The sequence below is a fragment of the Pseudophryne corroboree genome, chromosome 6 (assembly GCF_028390025.1).
Source record: "Pseudophryne corroboree isolate aPseCor3 chromosome 6, aPseCor3.hap2, whole genome shotgun sequence".
Taxonomy (NCBI): domain Eukaryota; kingdom Metazoa; phylum Chordata; class Amphibia; order Anura; family Myobatrachidae; genus Pseudophryne; species Pseudophryne corroboree.
The window spans coordinates 43066621-43082528 of record NC_086449.1 but is presented as its reverse complement, the minus strand read 5'-3'; the positions used below and the strand labels follow the sequence as shown (position 1 = coordinate 43082528).

At 48.1% G+C, this 15908-nt stretch overlaps 1 protein-coding gene across 3 annotated transcripts in view; it reads right to left on the bottom strand.

The window, feature by feature from the left end:
* Positions 1–15908, bottom strand: part of LOC134936021 (galactose-3-O-sulfotransferase 4-like) — a 67036-nt gene that overhangs the window by 30440 nt on the left and 20688 nt on the right. The window contains exon 1 of one of the 3 annotated variants that reach the window (XM_063930921.1): positions 5272–5321. The exons of the other annotated variants lie outside the window; for them this stretch is intronic. The gene's annotated coding sequence lies outside the window, so the exon portion shown is untranslated. Of the gene's footprint in view, positions 1–5271; positions 5322–15908 lie in introns of those variants that run through there. 3 annotated transcript variants of the gene reach the window in all.

The window sequence follows — 15908 nt, the reverse complement described above, 5'->3', positions numbered from 1 at the left end:
TGGCTGCACTAGTGATACAGTGTTATTCAGCAGGTGGCTGCAGTAGTGATACAGTGTTACTCCACAGGCGGCTGCACTAGTGATGTGGTGTTACTCAGCAGGTGGCTGCACTAGTGATACACTGTTACTCAGCAGGTGGTTGCACTAGTGATGCAGTGTTACTCAGCAGGTGGCTGCAGTAATGATACAGTGTTACCCCGCAGGTTGCTGCACTAGTGATACAGTGTTACTCTGCAGGTGGCTGTACTAGTAATACAGTGTTACTCCGCATATGGCTGTACTAGTGATACAGTGTTACTCAGCAGGTGGCTGCAGTAATGATACAGTGTTACTCCACAGGTGGCTGCACTAGTGATACAGTGTTACTACGCATATTGCTGCAGTAGTGATACAGTGTTACTCAGAAGGTGGCTGCAGTAGTGATACAGTGTTACTCAGAAGGTGGCTGCATCAGTGATAGAATTTTACCCCACAGGTGGCTGCATAAGTGATAGACTGTTACCCTACAGGTGGCTGCATCAGTGATAGAATGTTACTCCACAGGTTGCTGTATCAGTGCTAGAATGTTACCCACAGGTGACTGCATCAGTGCTAGAATGTTACACAGGTGGCTGCATCAGTGATAGAATGTTACCCACAGGTGGCTCCATCAGTGATAGAATGTTACCCCACAGGTGGCTGCATCAGTGATAGAATGTTGCCCACAGGTGGCTGCGTCAGTGATAGAATGTTACCCACATGTGGCTGTATCAGTGCTAGAATGTTACCCCAAAGGTGGCTGCATCAGTGCTAGAATATTACCCACAGGTGACTGCATCAGTGCTAGAATGTTACTCCACAGGTTGCTGCATCAGTGCTAGAATGTTACCCACATGTGGCTGCATCAGTGCTAGAATGTTACACACAGGTGGCTGCATCAGTGATAGAATGTTACCCCACAGGTGACTGCATCAGTGATAGAATGTTACTCCACAGGTGGCTGCATCAGTGATAGAATGTTACCCCACAGGTGGCTGCATCAGTGATAGAATGTTACCCACAGGTGGCTGCATCAGTGATAGAATGTTACCCACATGTGGCTGCATCAGTGATAGAATGTTACCCAAAAGGTGGCTGCATCAGTGCTAGAATGTTACCCACAGGTGACTGCATCAGTGCTAGAATGATACCGACAGGCAGCGGCATCAGTGCTAGAATGTTACCCCACAGGTGGCTGCATCAGTGCTAGAATGTTACACCACAGGTGGCTGCATTAGTGCTAGAATGTTACCCCAGCAGTGGCTGCATCAGTGCTAGAATGTTACCCCGCAGGTGGCTGCATCAGTGATAGAATGTTACCCCAGCAGTGGCTGCATCAGTGATAGAATGTGACCCCACAGGTGGCTGCTTCAGTGATAGAATGTTACCCCAGAGGTGGCTGCATCAGTGATATAATTTTACCCCACAGGTGGCTGCATCAGTGATAGACTGTTACCCTACAGGTGGCTGCATCAGTGATAGAATGTTACTCCACAGGTTGCTGCATCAGTGCTAGAATGTTACCCACAGGTGGCTGCATCAGTGCTAGAATGTTACACACAGGTGACTGCATCAGTGATAGAATGTTACCCCACAGGTGGCTGCATCAGTGATAAAATATTACCTCACAGGTGGATGCATCAGTGATAGAATGTTGCCCCACAGGTGACTGCATCAGTAATAGAATGTTACCCACAGGTGGCTGCATCAGTGATAGAATGTTACCCCACCGGTGGCTGCATCAGTGATAGAATGTTACCCACAGGTGGCTGCATCAGTGCTAGAATGTTAGCCACATGTGGCTGCATCAGTGCTAGAATGTTACCCCAAAGGTGGCTGCATCAGTGCTAGAATGTTACCCACAGGTGACTGCATCAGTGCTAGAATGTAACTCCACAGGTTGCTGCATCAGTGCTAGAATGTTACCCACAGGTGGCTGCATCAGTGCTAGAATGTTACACACAGGTGGCTGCATCAGTGATAGAATGTTACCCCACAGGTGGCTGCATCAGTGATAAAATATTACCCCACAGGTGGCTGCATCAGTGATAGAATGTTACCCCACAGGTGACTGCATCGGTGATAGAATGTTACTCCACAGGTGGCTGCATCAGTGATAGAATGTTACCCCACAGGTGGCTGCATCAGTGCTAGAATGTTACCCACAGGTGACTGTATCAGTGCTAGAATGTTACAGACAGGTGGCGGCATCAGTGCTAGAATGTTACCCCACAGGTGGCTGCATCAGTGCTAGAATGTTACCCCAGCAGTGGCTGCATCAGTGCTAGAATGTTACCCCACAGGTGGCTGCATCAGTGATAGAATGTTACCCCAGCAGTGGCTGCATCAGTGATAGAATGTGACCCCACAGGTGGCTGCTTCAGTGATAGAATGTTACCCCAGAGGTGGCTGCATCAGTGATAGAATGTTACCCCACAGGTGGCTGCATCAGTGATAGAATGTTACCCCAACAGGTGGCTGCATCAGTGATAAAATGTTACCCCGCAGGTGGCTGCATCAGTGACAGAATGTTACCCCACAGGTGGCTGCTTCAGTGATAGAATGTTACCTCACAGGTGGCTGCATCAGTGATATATTATTACACTCCAGGTAGTTGCACTAGTGACAGGCTATTACCCCAGAGGTCGCTGCAATAGTGATACAATGTTACTCCACAGGTAACTGCACTAGTGACAGAATGTTATCCCACAGATGGCTGCACTAGTGACAGAATGTTACCCTGTAGGTGGCTGCACTAGTAATATGGTGTTACCACACAGGCAGCTGCCTAATGATATAGTGTTACTCCGCAGGTGGCTGCACTAGTGATACAGTGTTACCCTGCTGGTGGCTGTACTAGTAATACAGTGTTACTCCGCATATGGCTGTACTAGTGATACAGTGTTACTCCACAAGTGGCTGCACTAGTGATACAGTTTTACTCAGCAGGTGGCTGCACTAGTGATAGTGTTACCCTGCAGGTGGCTGTACTAGTATACAGTGTTACCCCGCATATGGCTATACTAGTGATACAGTATTACTCCACAGGTAGCTGCACTAGTGATACAGTGTTACTCAGCAGGTGGCTACACTAGTGATACAGTGTTACCCTGCAGGTGGCTGTACTAGTATACAGTGTTACCCCGCAGGTGGCTGCACTAGTGATACAGTGTTACTCTGCAGGTGGCTGTACTAGTAATACAGTGTTACTCCGCATATGGCTGCACTAGTGATACAGTGTTACACCGCAGGTGGCTGTGCTAGTGATACAGTGTTACTCCGCATATGGCTGCAGTAGTGATACAGTGTTACTCTGCAGGTGGCTGCAGTAGTGATACAGTGTTACTCCACAGGCGGCTGCACTAGTGATGCAGTGTTACTCAGCAGGTGTCTGCACTAGTGATACAGTGTTACTCAGCAGGTGGCTGCACTAGTGATACAGTGTTATTCAGCAGGTGGCTGCAGTAGTGATACAGTGTTACTCCACAGGCGGCTGCACTAGTGATGTGGTGTTACTCAGCAGGTGGCTGCACTAGTGATACACTGTTACTCAGCAGGTGGTTGCACTAGTGATGCAGTGTTACTCAGCAGGTGGCTGCAGTAATGATACAGTGTTACCCCGCAGGTTGCTGCACTAGTGATACAGTGTTACTCTGCAGGTGGCTGTACTAGTAATACAGTGTTACTCCGCATATGGCTGTACTAGTGATACAGTGTTACTCAGCAGGTGGCTGCAGTAATGATACAGTGTTACTCCACAGGTGGCTGCACTAGTGATACAGTGTTACTCCGCATATGGCTGCAGTAGTGATACAGTGTTACTCAGAAGGTGGCTGCAGTAGTGATACAGTGTTACTCAGTAGGTGGTTGCACTAGCGATACAGTGTTACTCAGCAGGTGGCTGCAGTAGTGATACAGTGTTACTCCACAGGCGGCTGCACTAGTGATGCAGTGTTACTCAGCAGGTGGCTGCACTAGTGATACACTGTTACTCAGCAGGTGGTTGCACTAGTGATACAGTGTTACTCAGGAGGTGGCTGCAGTAATGATACAGTGTTACTCCACAGGTGGCTGCACTAGTGATACAGTGTTACTCAGCAGATGGCTGCACTAAGTGATACAGTGTTACTCCGCATATGGCTGTACTAGTGATACAGTGTTACTCCACAGGTGGCGGCACTAGTGATACAGTGTTACACCGCAGGTGGCTGTGCCAGTGATACAGTGTTACTCAGCAGGTGGCTGCAGTAGTGATACAGTGTTACTCCACAGGTGGCTGCACTAGTGATACAGTGTTACACCGCAGGTGGCTGTGCCAGTGATACAGTGTTACTCCACAGGTGGCTGCACTAGTGATGCAGTGTTACTCAGCAGGTGGCTGCACTAGTGATGCAGTGTTACTCAGCAGGTGGCTGCACTAGTGATACAGTTTTACTCAGCAGGTAGCTACAGTAGTGATACAGCGTTAACCCACAGGTGGCTGCACTAGTGTTAACAGTGTTAACCCACAGGTGGCTGCACTAGTGTTAACAGTGTTAACCCACAGGTGGCTGCACTAGTGATACAGTGTTACTCCGCAAATGGCTGCACTAGTGATACATGCCGTCACATTTGCAATTTATTCCGCAGTGCCTCTGCGAAAATATGTGCAGCCTTCAGGATTTGTACTGAGACCACCACTGCAGCGCCGCATATCGGCCACTTGTGAACAAAGATGCAACCATCGGACACACATCGGCCGACAATCACCCTTCTTAGTTACCCTACGGCTGCACTGCACGGTGGCAGGAAGTAAGCTACAGGAACCACCGTAACTGCGCACGGTATCGTAGTCGCAGGCTGAAACACGCTCAGGATATGGTCGCAACATGCCTCCCACCAACGCCCCCTGCCTGTCACTCACTCTGCAAATAAACCCTCTGTGCTACCACCGTCACAGGACCATCGCGGAACATGCGCAGTGCGACTTCCATGCGGGCGAAGTGGCCACAAATCGCTCCGCAGTGCGCAACATCTCTGAGTCAGACAGCAAGGAACCAATATCTCCCCTCACACTCACACAGTGGGTTCTGCCCTTTCATTTGTGATGCTGATCTGGAGAGTCAGGGGTTAAGTATAAACTCTCTCAGCCATGTGATCCTGGGGATATTACTCTAAGTGCAGGATTATGCCCCAGCCTACTCCCATCTATAGCAGGACCCCCCTCTTGCATCACCCCCTCTCCACCTCGGCTTTCCCTCTTGTCACACTCACCTCACACCTTCTCATCCTTCCTTTCTCCTTCTCCCTCTATCACTCAGTCTTCCCGGCTGGGACGCCTTCCATCCCACCACCTCCTCATCCCTGTCCTATAGTATCTCTCAGGCTGTATTTGTTTAGCCTATTGCAGTCACTTGGGAAAACCCAGCTGCAAGTTTAAACGTTTTCATTCATTTCCCACAATGACATCACTAAAATTGGGTGGATGGGAACACTGCCGCATGGCCTGCAGCAAAATACATATTTGTGTAGAAAATAGTCCTGGAAGGTGTTAAAATACAAGGAACCGTTTCTGTGTCAGTCAGCAACTCGTAAAAGGCGAGGGGGGGGGGGGGGGGGGGGCTCTGCAAGCGGCAAGTAAAGGGTTAAGGGAGGGCCACTCTTCTTAATGAGGTGACTAAGGAGAGAGCCAGTTACTCATTGACAAGTTTAATTGCAAAATGACATACAGCATGCGCTGAGGCTGCTGCATTGTGACATGTTTTATAAGACAGTTCCTCTTCTAGGACATCACTCTCACTGAAGACCCGCCTCTTATCCTGCGCTCTTGGTGCGGCTCAAGTGCTCTTTTCATAGACTGAGCCATTATGATAAGCAGCTACAGTGTGGCGCCTGACTCATGTTTGAAAGTAAAGCAAAAATGCAAGCAACTTGGAAAAACCATGTGCACTGCAGGTGGGGCAGATGTAACATGTGCAGAGAGAGTTAGATTTGGGTGGGTTATATTGTTTCTGTGCAGGGTAAATACTGGCTGCTTTATTTTTACACTGCAATTTAGATTTCAGTTTGAACACACCCCACTCAAATCTAACTCTCTCTGCACATGTTACATCTGCCCCACCTGCAGTGCAGCATGGTTTTGCCCAGTTGCTTGCTTTTTTGCTTTACTTTCAAACATGATACAGGTCCTATATATCCATACTTGCCTACTTTTGAAAAAGCATTTCAGCGAGATTGTGAAAGTAACAACTAAAAGCGCGGGCGCGTACTGCTACATCAGAGAGGCGTGTTATGAAAATGACTTACATCCAAATGTAAATGAGGCCCAAACTTAGTAATATCTATTTGTTGAGGAAAAGACACTGATATTTTTCAGGATTTGTTTGTGTATTGTGTTTTACAAGAGGTTCCATATACTGTAAGTGGCCACAAGAAACCTTATTTAAAATGCATGTAGCCATAGGGATCATTGTGCCTTATAATAACCAATGCAGGGAAATAGCACTGATGATCCCATTTGAATGAATTTATCTCTGATTTATTCCCCCCCCCCAAGAATGTAACAGCTGCATAATGGGGGTAACATGCAATCAGGGAGATTGCTGGTCTATTCAGGGAGTCAGGGAGATTGCTGCTATTTCAGGGAGTCTCCTGCAGAATGAGGGAGGGTAGGTAACTAATAGTGATGAGCGGGTTCGGTTCCTCGGAAACCGAACCCCCCCGAACTTCACCCATTTTACACGGGTCCGAGGCATACTCGGATTCTCCCGTACGGCTCGGTTAACCCGAGCGCGCCCGAACGTCATCATCCCGCTGTCGGATTCTCGCAAGATTCGGAATTCTATATAAGGAGCCGCGCGTCACCGCCATTTTTCACTTGTGCATTGGAAATGTTTTGGAGAGGACGTGGCTGGCGTCCTCTCCGTTTATTAATGTTGCTGCAAATATTTGTGCTTATTGCTTAATTGTGGGGACTGGGGAGCAGCTGTATTATATAGGAGGAGTACAGTGCAGAGTTTTGCTGATCAGTGACCACCAGTTTTATCCATTCTCTGCCTGAAAAACGCTCCATATCTGTGCTCAGTGTGCTGCATATATCTGTGCTCACACTGCTTTATTGTGGGGACTGGGGACCAGCAGTATTATATAGGAGGAGTACAGTGCAGAGTTTTGCTGACAGTGACCACCAGTATATATAGCAGTACGGTACGGAAGGCCACTGCTCTACCTACCTCTGTGTCGTCAAGTATACTATCCATCTAGATTCTATACCTGTGGTGCATTTTAGTTTTGCAGTTTGCTGACAGTGACCACCAGTATATATAGCAGTACGGTACGGAAGGCCACTGCTCTACCTACCTCTGTGTCGTCAAGTATACTATCCATCTAGATTCTATACCTGTGGTGCATTTTAGTTTTGCAGTTTGCAGACAGTGACCACCAGTATATATAGCAGTACGGTACGGAAGGCCACTGCTCTACCTACCTCTGTGTCGTCAAGTATACTATTCATCTAGATTCTATACCTGTGGTGCATTTTAGTTTTGCAGTTTGCTGACAGTGACCACCAGTATATATAGCAGTACGGTACGGAAAGCCACTGCTCTACCTACCTCTGTGCCGTCAAGTATACTATCCATCTAGATTCTATACCTGTGGTGCATTTTAGTTTTGCAGTTTGCTGACAGTGACCACCAGTATATACAGCAGTACGGTACGGAAGGCCACTGCTCTACCTACCTCTGTGTCGTCAAGTATACTATCCATCTAGATTCTATACCTGTGGTGCATTTTAGTTTTGCAGTTTGCTGACAGTGATCACCAGTATATATAGCAGTACGGTATGGAAGGCCACTGCTCTACCTACCTCTGTGTCGTCAAGTATACTATCCATCTAGATTCTATACCTGTGGGGCATTTTAGTTTTGCAGTTTGCTGACAGTGACCACCAGTATATATAGCAGTACGGTACGAAAGGCCACTGCTCTACCTACCTCTGTGTCGTCAAGTATACTATCCATCTAGATTGTATACCTGTGGTGCATTTTATTTTTGTAGTTTGCTGACAGTGACCACCAGTATATATAGCAGTACGGTATGGAAGGCCACTGCTCTACCTACCTCTGTGTCGTCAAGTATACTATCCATCTAGATTCTATACCTGTGGTGCATTTTAGTTTTGCAGTTTGCTGACAGTGACCACCAGTATATATAGCAGTACGGTATGGAAGGCCACTGCTCTACCTACCTCTGTGTCGTCAAGTATACTATCCATCTAGATTCTATACCTGTGGTGCATTTTAGTTTTGCAGTTTGCTGACAGTGACCACCAGTATATATAGCAGTACGGTACGGAAGGCCACTGCTCTACCTACCTCTGTGTCATCAAGTATACTATCCATCTACATTCTATACCTGTGGTACATTTTAGTTTTGCAGTTTGCTGACAGTGACCACCAGTATATATAGCAGTACGGTACGGAAGGCCACTGCTCTACCTACCTCTGTGTCGTCAAGTATACTATCCATCTAGATTCTATACCTGTGGTGCATTTTAGTTTTGCAGTTTGCTGACAGTGACCACCAGTATATATAGCAGTACGGTACGGAAGGCCACTGCTCTACCTACCTCTGTGTCGTCAAGTATACTATCCATCCATACCTGTGGTGCATTTCAGTTGTGCGCAGTATATATAGTAGTAGGCCATTGCTATTGATACTGGCATATAATTCCACACATTAAAAAATGGAGAACAAAAATGTGGAGGTTAAAATAGGGAAAGATCAAGATCCACTTCCACCTCGTGCTGAAGCTGCTGCCACTAGTCATGGCCGAGACGATGAAATGCCATCAACGTCGTCTGCCAAGGCCGATGCCCAATGTCATAGTAGAGAGCATGTAAAATCCAAAAAACAAAAGTTCAGTAAAATGACCCAAAATCAAAATTGAAAGCGTCTGATGAGAAGCGTAAACTTGCCAATGTGCCATTTACGACACGGAGTGGCAAGGAACGGCTGAGGCCCTGGCCTATGTTCATGGTTAGGGGTTCAGATTCACATGAGGATGGAAGCACTCATCCTCTCGCTAGAAAAATGAAAAGGCTTAAGCTGGCAAAAGCACAGCAAAGAACTGTGCATTCTTCTAAATCACAAATCCCCAAGGAGAGTCCAATTGTGTCGGTTGCGATGCCTTCCACCATTTGCACGCCCCCTGCAAGTGCTGGAAGGAGCACCCGCAGTCCAGTTCCTGATAGTCAAATTGAAGATGTCACTGTTGAAGTACACCAGGATGAGGATATGGGTGTTGCTGGCGCTGGGGAGGAAATTGACAAGGAGGATTCTGATGGTGAGGTGGTTTGTTTAAGTCAGGCACCCGGGGAGACACCTGTTGTCCGTGGGATGAATATGGCCATTGACATGCCTGGTCAAAATACAAAAAAAATCACCTCTTCGGTGTAGAATTATTTCAACACAAATGCGGACAACAGGTGTCAAGCCGTGTGTTGCCTTTGTCAAGCTGTAATAAGTAGGGGTAAGGACGTTAACCACCTAGGAACATCCTCCCTTATACGTCACCTGGACCGCATTCATCAGAAGTCAGTGACAAGTTCAAAAACTTTGGATGACAGCGGAAGCAGTCCACTGACCACTAAATCCCTTCCTCTTATAACCAAGCTCCTGCAAACCACACCACCAACTCCCTCAGTGTCAATTTCCACCTTTCACAGGAAAGCCAATAGTCCTGCAGGCCATGTCACTGGCAAGTCTGACGAGTCCTCTCCTGCCTGGGATTCCTCCGATGCATCCTTGAGTGTAACGCCTACTGCTGCTGGCGCTGCTGTTGTTGCTGCTGGGAGTCGATCGTCATCCCAGAGGTGAAGTCAGAAGACCACTTGTACTACTTCCAGTAAGCAATTGACTGTCCAACAGTCCTTTGCGAGGAAGATGAAATATCACAGCAGTCATCCTGCTGCAAAGCGGATAACTCAGGTCTTGTCAGCCTGGGTGGTGAGAAATGTGTGTCCGGTATCCACCGTTTATTCACAGGCAACTAGAGACTTGATTGAGGTACTGTGTCCCCGGTAACAAATACCATCTAGGTTCCATTTCTCTAGGCAGGCGATACCGAAAATGTACACAGACGTCAGAAAAAGAGTCACCAGTGTCCTAAAAAATGCAGTTGTACCCAATGTCCACTTAACCACGGACATGTGGACAAGTGGACAAGTGGAGCAGGGCAGACTCAGGACTATATGACTGTGACAGCCCACTGGGTAGATGTATTGCCTCCCGCAGCAAGAACAGCAGCGACGGCACCAGTAGCAGCATCTCGCAAACGCCAACTCGTTCCTAGTCAGGCTACGCTTTGTATCACTGCTTTCCATAAGAGGCACACAGCTGACAACCTCTTACGGAAACTGAGGAACATCATCGCAGAATGGCTTACCCCAATTGGACTCTCCTGGGGATTTGTGACATCGGACAACGCCACCAATATTGTGCGTGCATTACATCTGGGCAAATTTCAGCACGTCCCATGTTTTGCACATACATTGAATTTGGTGGTGCAGAATTATTTAAAAAACGACAGGGGCGTGCAAGAGATGCTGTCGGTGGCCCAAATAATTGCGGGCCACTTTCGGCATTCAGCCACCGCGTGCCGAAGACTGGAGCACCAGCAAACAGTCCTGAACCTGCCCTGCCATCATCTGAAGCAAGAGGTGGTAACGAGGTGGAATTCAACCCTCTATATGCTTCAGAGGATGGAGGAGCAGCAAAAGGCCATTCAAGCCTATACATCTGCCCACGATATAGGCAAAGGAGGGGGAATGCACCTGACTCAAGCGCAGTGGAGAATGATTTCAACGTTGTGCAAGGTTCTGCAACCCTTTGAACTTGCCACACGTGAAGTCAGTTCAGACACTGCCAGCCTGAGTCAGGTCATTCCCCTCATCAGGCTTTTGCAGAAGAAGCTGGAGACATTGAAGGAGGAGCTAAAACAGAGCGATTCCACTAGGCATGTGGGACTTGTGGATGGAGCCCTTAATTCGCTTAACCAGGATTCACGGGTGATCAATCTGTTGAAATCAGAGCACTACATTTTGGCCACCGTGCTCGATCCTAGATTTAAAACCTACGTTGTATCTCTCTTTCCAGCAGACACAAGTCTGCAGAGGTTCAAATACCTGCTGGTAAGAAAATTGTCAAGTCAAGCGGAACGTGACCCGTCAACAGCTCCTCCTACACATTCTCCCGCAACTGGGGGTGCGAGGAAAAGGCTAAGAATTCCGAGCCCACCCGCTGGCGGTGATGTAGAGCAGTCTGGAGCGAGTGCTGACATCTGGTCCGGACTGAAGGACCTGCCAACGATTACTGACATGTCGTCTACTGTCACTGCATATGATTCTGTCACCATTGAAAGAATGGTGGAGGATTATATGAGTGACCGCATCCAAGTAGGCACGTCAGACAGTCCGTACGTATACTGGCAGGAAAAAGAGGCAATTTGGAGGCCCTTGCACAAACTGGCTTTATTCTACCTAAGTTGCCCTCCCTCCAGTGTGTACTCCGAAAGAGTGTTTAGTGCAGCCGCTCACCTTGTCAGCAATCGGCGTACGAGGTTACTTCCAGAAAATGTGGAGAAGATGATGTTCATCAAAATGAATTATAATCAATTCCTCCGTGGAGACATTCACCAGCAATTGCCTCCAGAAAGTACACAGGGATCTGAAATGGTGGATTCCAGTGGGGACGAATTAATAATCTGTGAGGAGGGGGATGTACACAGTGAAAGGGGTGAGGAATCGGAGGGTGATGATGAGGTGGACATCTTGCCTCTGTAGAGCCAGTTTGTGCAAGGAGAGATTGATTGCTTCTTTTTTGGTGGGGGCCCAAACCAACCAGTCATTTCAGTCACAGTCGTGTGGCAGACCCTCTCGCTGAAATGATGGGTTCGTTAAAGTGTGCATGTCCTGTTTATACAACATAAGGGTGGGTGGGAGGGCCCAAGGACAATTCCATCTTGCACCTCTTTTTTCTTCCATTTTTCTTTGCATCATGTGCTGTTTGAGGACTATTTTTTTAAGTGCCATCCTATCTGACACTGCAGTGCCACTCCTAGATGGGCCAGGTGTTTGTGTCGGCCACTTGTGTCGCTTAGCTTAGCCATCCAACGACCTTGGTGCAAATTTTAGGACTAAAAATAATATTGTGAGGTGTGAGGTGTTTAGAATAGACTGTAAATGATTGTAAATTATGGTTATTGAGGTTAATAATACTATGGGATCAAAATGACCCCCAAATTCTATGATTTAAGCTGTTTTTGAGGGTTTTTTGTAAAAAAAAAACCACCCGAATCCAAAACACACCCGAATCCGACAAAAATTTTTCAGGGAGGTTTTGGCAAAACGCGTCCGAATCCAAAACACGGCCGCGGAACCGAATCCAAAATCAAAACATAAAACCAGAAAAATTTCCGGTGCACATCTCTAGTAACTATGCCTATATTTCTTTGTGAGGTTTGCACTTATAAGACTGGTTCCTCCAGAAATCAGGCTTCTTTGTGTTAGAGAATCCTAGTACGAGTGCAGTGGCAGTGGAGTCATGTCAAAGAGCTTTCCAAACAAGATGGGACTTAAACCTTTTTATTTTTATTAATACAGCACCATACCTCCCAACTTTGAATTAAGTTGAAGCGGGACTCCTTTGCGTGGCGAATCAGCGGCCGACCGAAAAGGGGGTGTGGCCTCATCAAAAAGGGGCGTGGCTTCACGGGAATGCCGGGACCGCCTGTCACGCCCCCGTTTTCTGTCACTGAGGGGGCATGGACAGTGCTATGTGAGCTGCTGGCATGCCCCCTCTCCCTCTGTCTCCTGTGAATGTGCACAGCATCTATTCACTGCCCCCCCCCCCCCACCACCAACACGGGACACTGCGGCCCGCGGGTGGGACAGCGGGACAGTCCCAAAAAAACGGGACTGTCCCATAAAAATCGGGACAGCTGGGAGGTATGCACTGCAGCACTGAATCCTGCTTACATTTTCTGCTTATTCCCTGAGAATAAACCCTGATGGTGCGCTTACTATCCCAACGTTACAAGTGTTTGGGTTCGACGGTATCCGGTCTCTAGGTCGACCACTATTGGTTGACAGTCACTAGGTCGACAGGGTTTCTAGGTCGACATGTTCTAGGTCGACAGGTCAAAGGTCGACATGAGTTTTTCACATATTTTCTTTTTTTTTTTACTTTTTCATACTTAACGATCTGCGCGGACTACAATTGGGAACGGTAACCTGTGCCGAGCGCAGCAGTAGCGGAGCGAGACACCTTGCTGTTATGAGCCACGGCTGTGGCTCATTCCTGTTTTGCATTTTTGTTCTGTATTTTATGTTATACTTCTGTTTATGTTCCCCGTGGGTGTCATGGGGTGCTCGGAGCTCACCCTTAAGGAGGGGATACTGTTATGAACCACAGGTAGTGGTTCATTCCTATTTTATGTTTATAAAGTTGTCTTGCATGCCAGGATTTCCCGTTGCTCTGTTTTAGAATACTCTTGTCTGCTGCCGCTGGTGAGTCTGTGTAATTGCAGCTTGTTCCCATGTGTTCAGCCTCACCTGGCTGCTAATTGCATCTTGTCAGTTTAGAGTCATGCAACAGGGCAGCTGCATGGGATTATTAATTAGGCCTCTCTGTTATATGCTGGCTGTCTGCAATTCACAGATGCTGGTGATATTTCTTGGTTTTCAGTCTGCTTGAAGTCTGTGCTGGTTCCTGCCAGTCCCTGAGCTCCTGTATAGCAGTATCTGACTAGCTGCTTCCTGTGTTGATTCCTGTGTCAGTCCCTGTGTCGATTCCTGTGTCTGAGCCCGTGTCCTGCTGTGAGGCGTTCCTGCCCTGATGTCCAGTGGCTTTGCCTATCCCTGGTCAAGTTCCTGGTTTCCTGGTGTCCACCAGTCTGTCGTTTGGGATTCTGCCTGTCCTCCAGTTCTGAGAGTGTGTATCGGCATCATTGAGGGTTCCTGTCTGTTTGCCAGTATTCGTACCGGTTCCGTGAGTAGCGGCTCTGCCGCGTCCGTTGGCCTAGGCCGCTGTATTCCATTATTGTTTCTGTCCCTGGTGTTTTGCAGAGGGTTCTGCTTATGCTGTCACCGCCGGTACACAAAGGTATTGTGTCGGCGTGTGATCAGCATTTCCTTTGTTGTTCTTTTCCTTTGGCGGTTTCTCCGCACATACTTTAGGTTTTTAGTTAGCTTGTAGCCCCTGGCCTGTTTGCTTAGTTAGAGGGCCTCTTGTTATCATCCTGTCTCGGATTTCCCTTTGTCTCTCACTAGGACCGGGGGGCATCGGAGTTGGGCAGACATAATCCGCCCTTCAAACGCGGCTGCCAAGGGCTCAAGAAACCATAGTCTTGCAAGGGATTTCTGACAGCACGGGTGAGACAACAGAGTTAGGGCGCCAGGGGCTATTCCCTTTCCATTCCCCTTTCCCAGCGTTACGTCCTGGTGCTCTGGACTCACTTCATGAACATCTCCCTTGTTCTGAGCACCAGGAACCTAACATTATCACCAGCCCTACCACAAAAAAGAAATAAAACTTTTTTTTCCTTTTTTGGCCCAGTCCAGTGTCTAGTCTAGAATCCAGTCCTGTCTAGAATTCAGTGTGCAGAATCCAAACCGGTGTTTAGAATCCAGTCTTGTCTAGAATTCAGTGTGCAGAATCCAATCCGGTGTTTAGAATCCAGTCCTGTCTAGAATTCAGTGTTTAGAATCCAGTCCGGTGTTTAGAATCCAGTCCGGTGTTAGAATCCAGTCCGGTGTTAGAATCCAGTCCGGTGTTAGAATCCAGTCCGGTGTTTAGAATCCAGTCCGGTGTTTAAAAAAAAAAAAAAAAGTCTTGTTTTGTTTAGCAAAAATTTAGTCCTGCCTTGTCTAGTCCTGCCTTGTCTAGTCCTGCCTTGTCTAGTCCTGCTTTGTCTTGTCTAGTTTTAAATCCTCCTATGTCTACTATGCAAGCCCTGCAGGCATCTCTCGCAGCCCTGAACTCTGTTTTCAGTGCTTTGAGACCAGAGCGACTAGAAGTTTTGCAGCAATCCCTAAAGCAACTGCAAAACCTTCTGACTAAAATCTTGCTCATCTTGCCAGAAGTCGTTGAGAGTACATCTATCTCTAAAGAGACTCTTGTTCACAGTATGGTGACAAGAGAATCCTCTGGTTTAATTGAAGAGAAAAGGTTTAACAGTTTTCTGCGGCCCAGGCTCTCAGAAGAGGAGCGTCTGCGTCGCAGAAACTTAAACTTATGCCTATATTGTGGGGGTTTAGGTCACTATCTGCAGACCTGTGAGTTGCGCAAGCCAAAGTGTGGTGACGAGTCTTGCCCTCTGGCCAAGTTGAGTCAGGATACAAGACCTACTCCTGTCTCTACTGTGGCAGAGGTACTTGTCACACAACCCACACTAAAAAGCTCTCTGTCCTATAATTGGGGTCCTTGGGCAAAGGAGCCCCGTTATGGATTTAGGAATCAAAAGAGAATGTTTCTATCCTCTCTTGAGGTTCCTGTTGAAGCAGAGTTGCAAGCCCCTGGAGTGGTGCCCGTTGTCCAGGTTCCTGGAGTGGTGCCCGTTGCCCAGGTTCCTGGAGTGGGTGCCCGATGCCCAGGGTCCTGGAGTGGTGCCCGATGCCCAGGGTCCTGGAGTGATGCCCGATGCCCAGGGTCCTGGAGTGGTGCCCGATGCCCAGGGTCCTGGAGTGGTGCCCGATGCCCAGGGTCCTGGAGTGGTGCCCGTAGCCCAGGGTCCTGGAGTGGTGCCCGTAGCCCAGGGTCCTGGAGTGGTGCCCGTAGCTCAGGATCTTGGTGCGGTACCCGATGCCCAGAGTGCTGGTGCGGTACCCGATGCCCAGAGTGCTGGTGCGGTA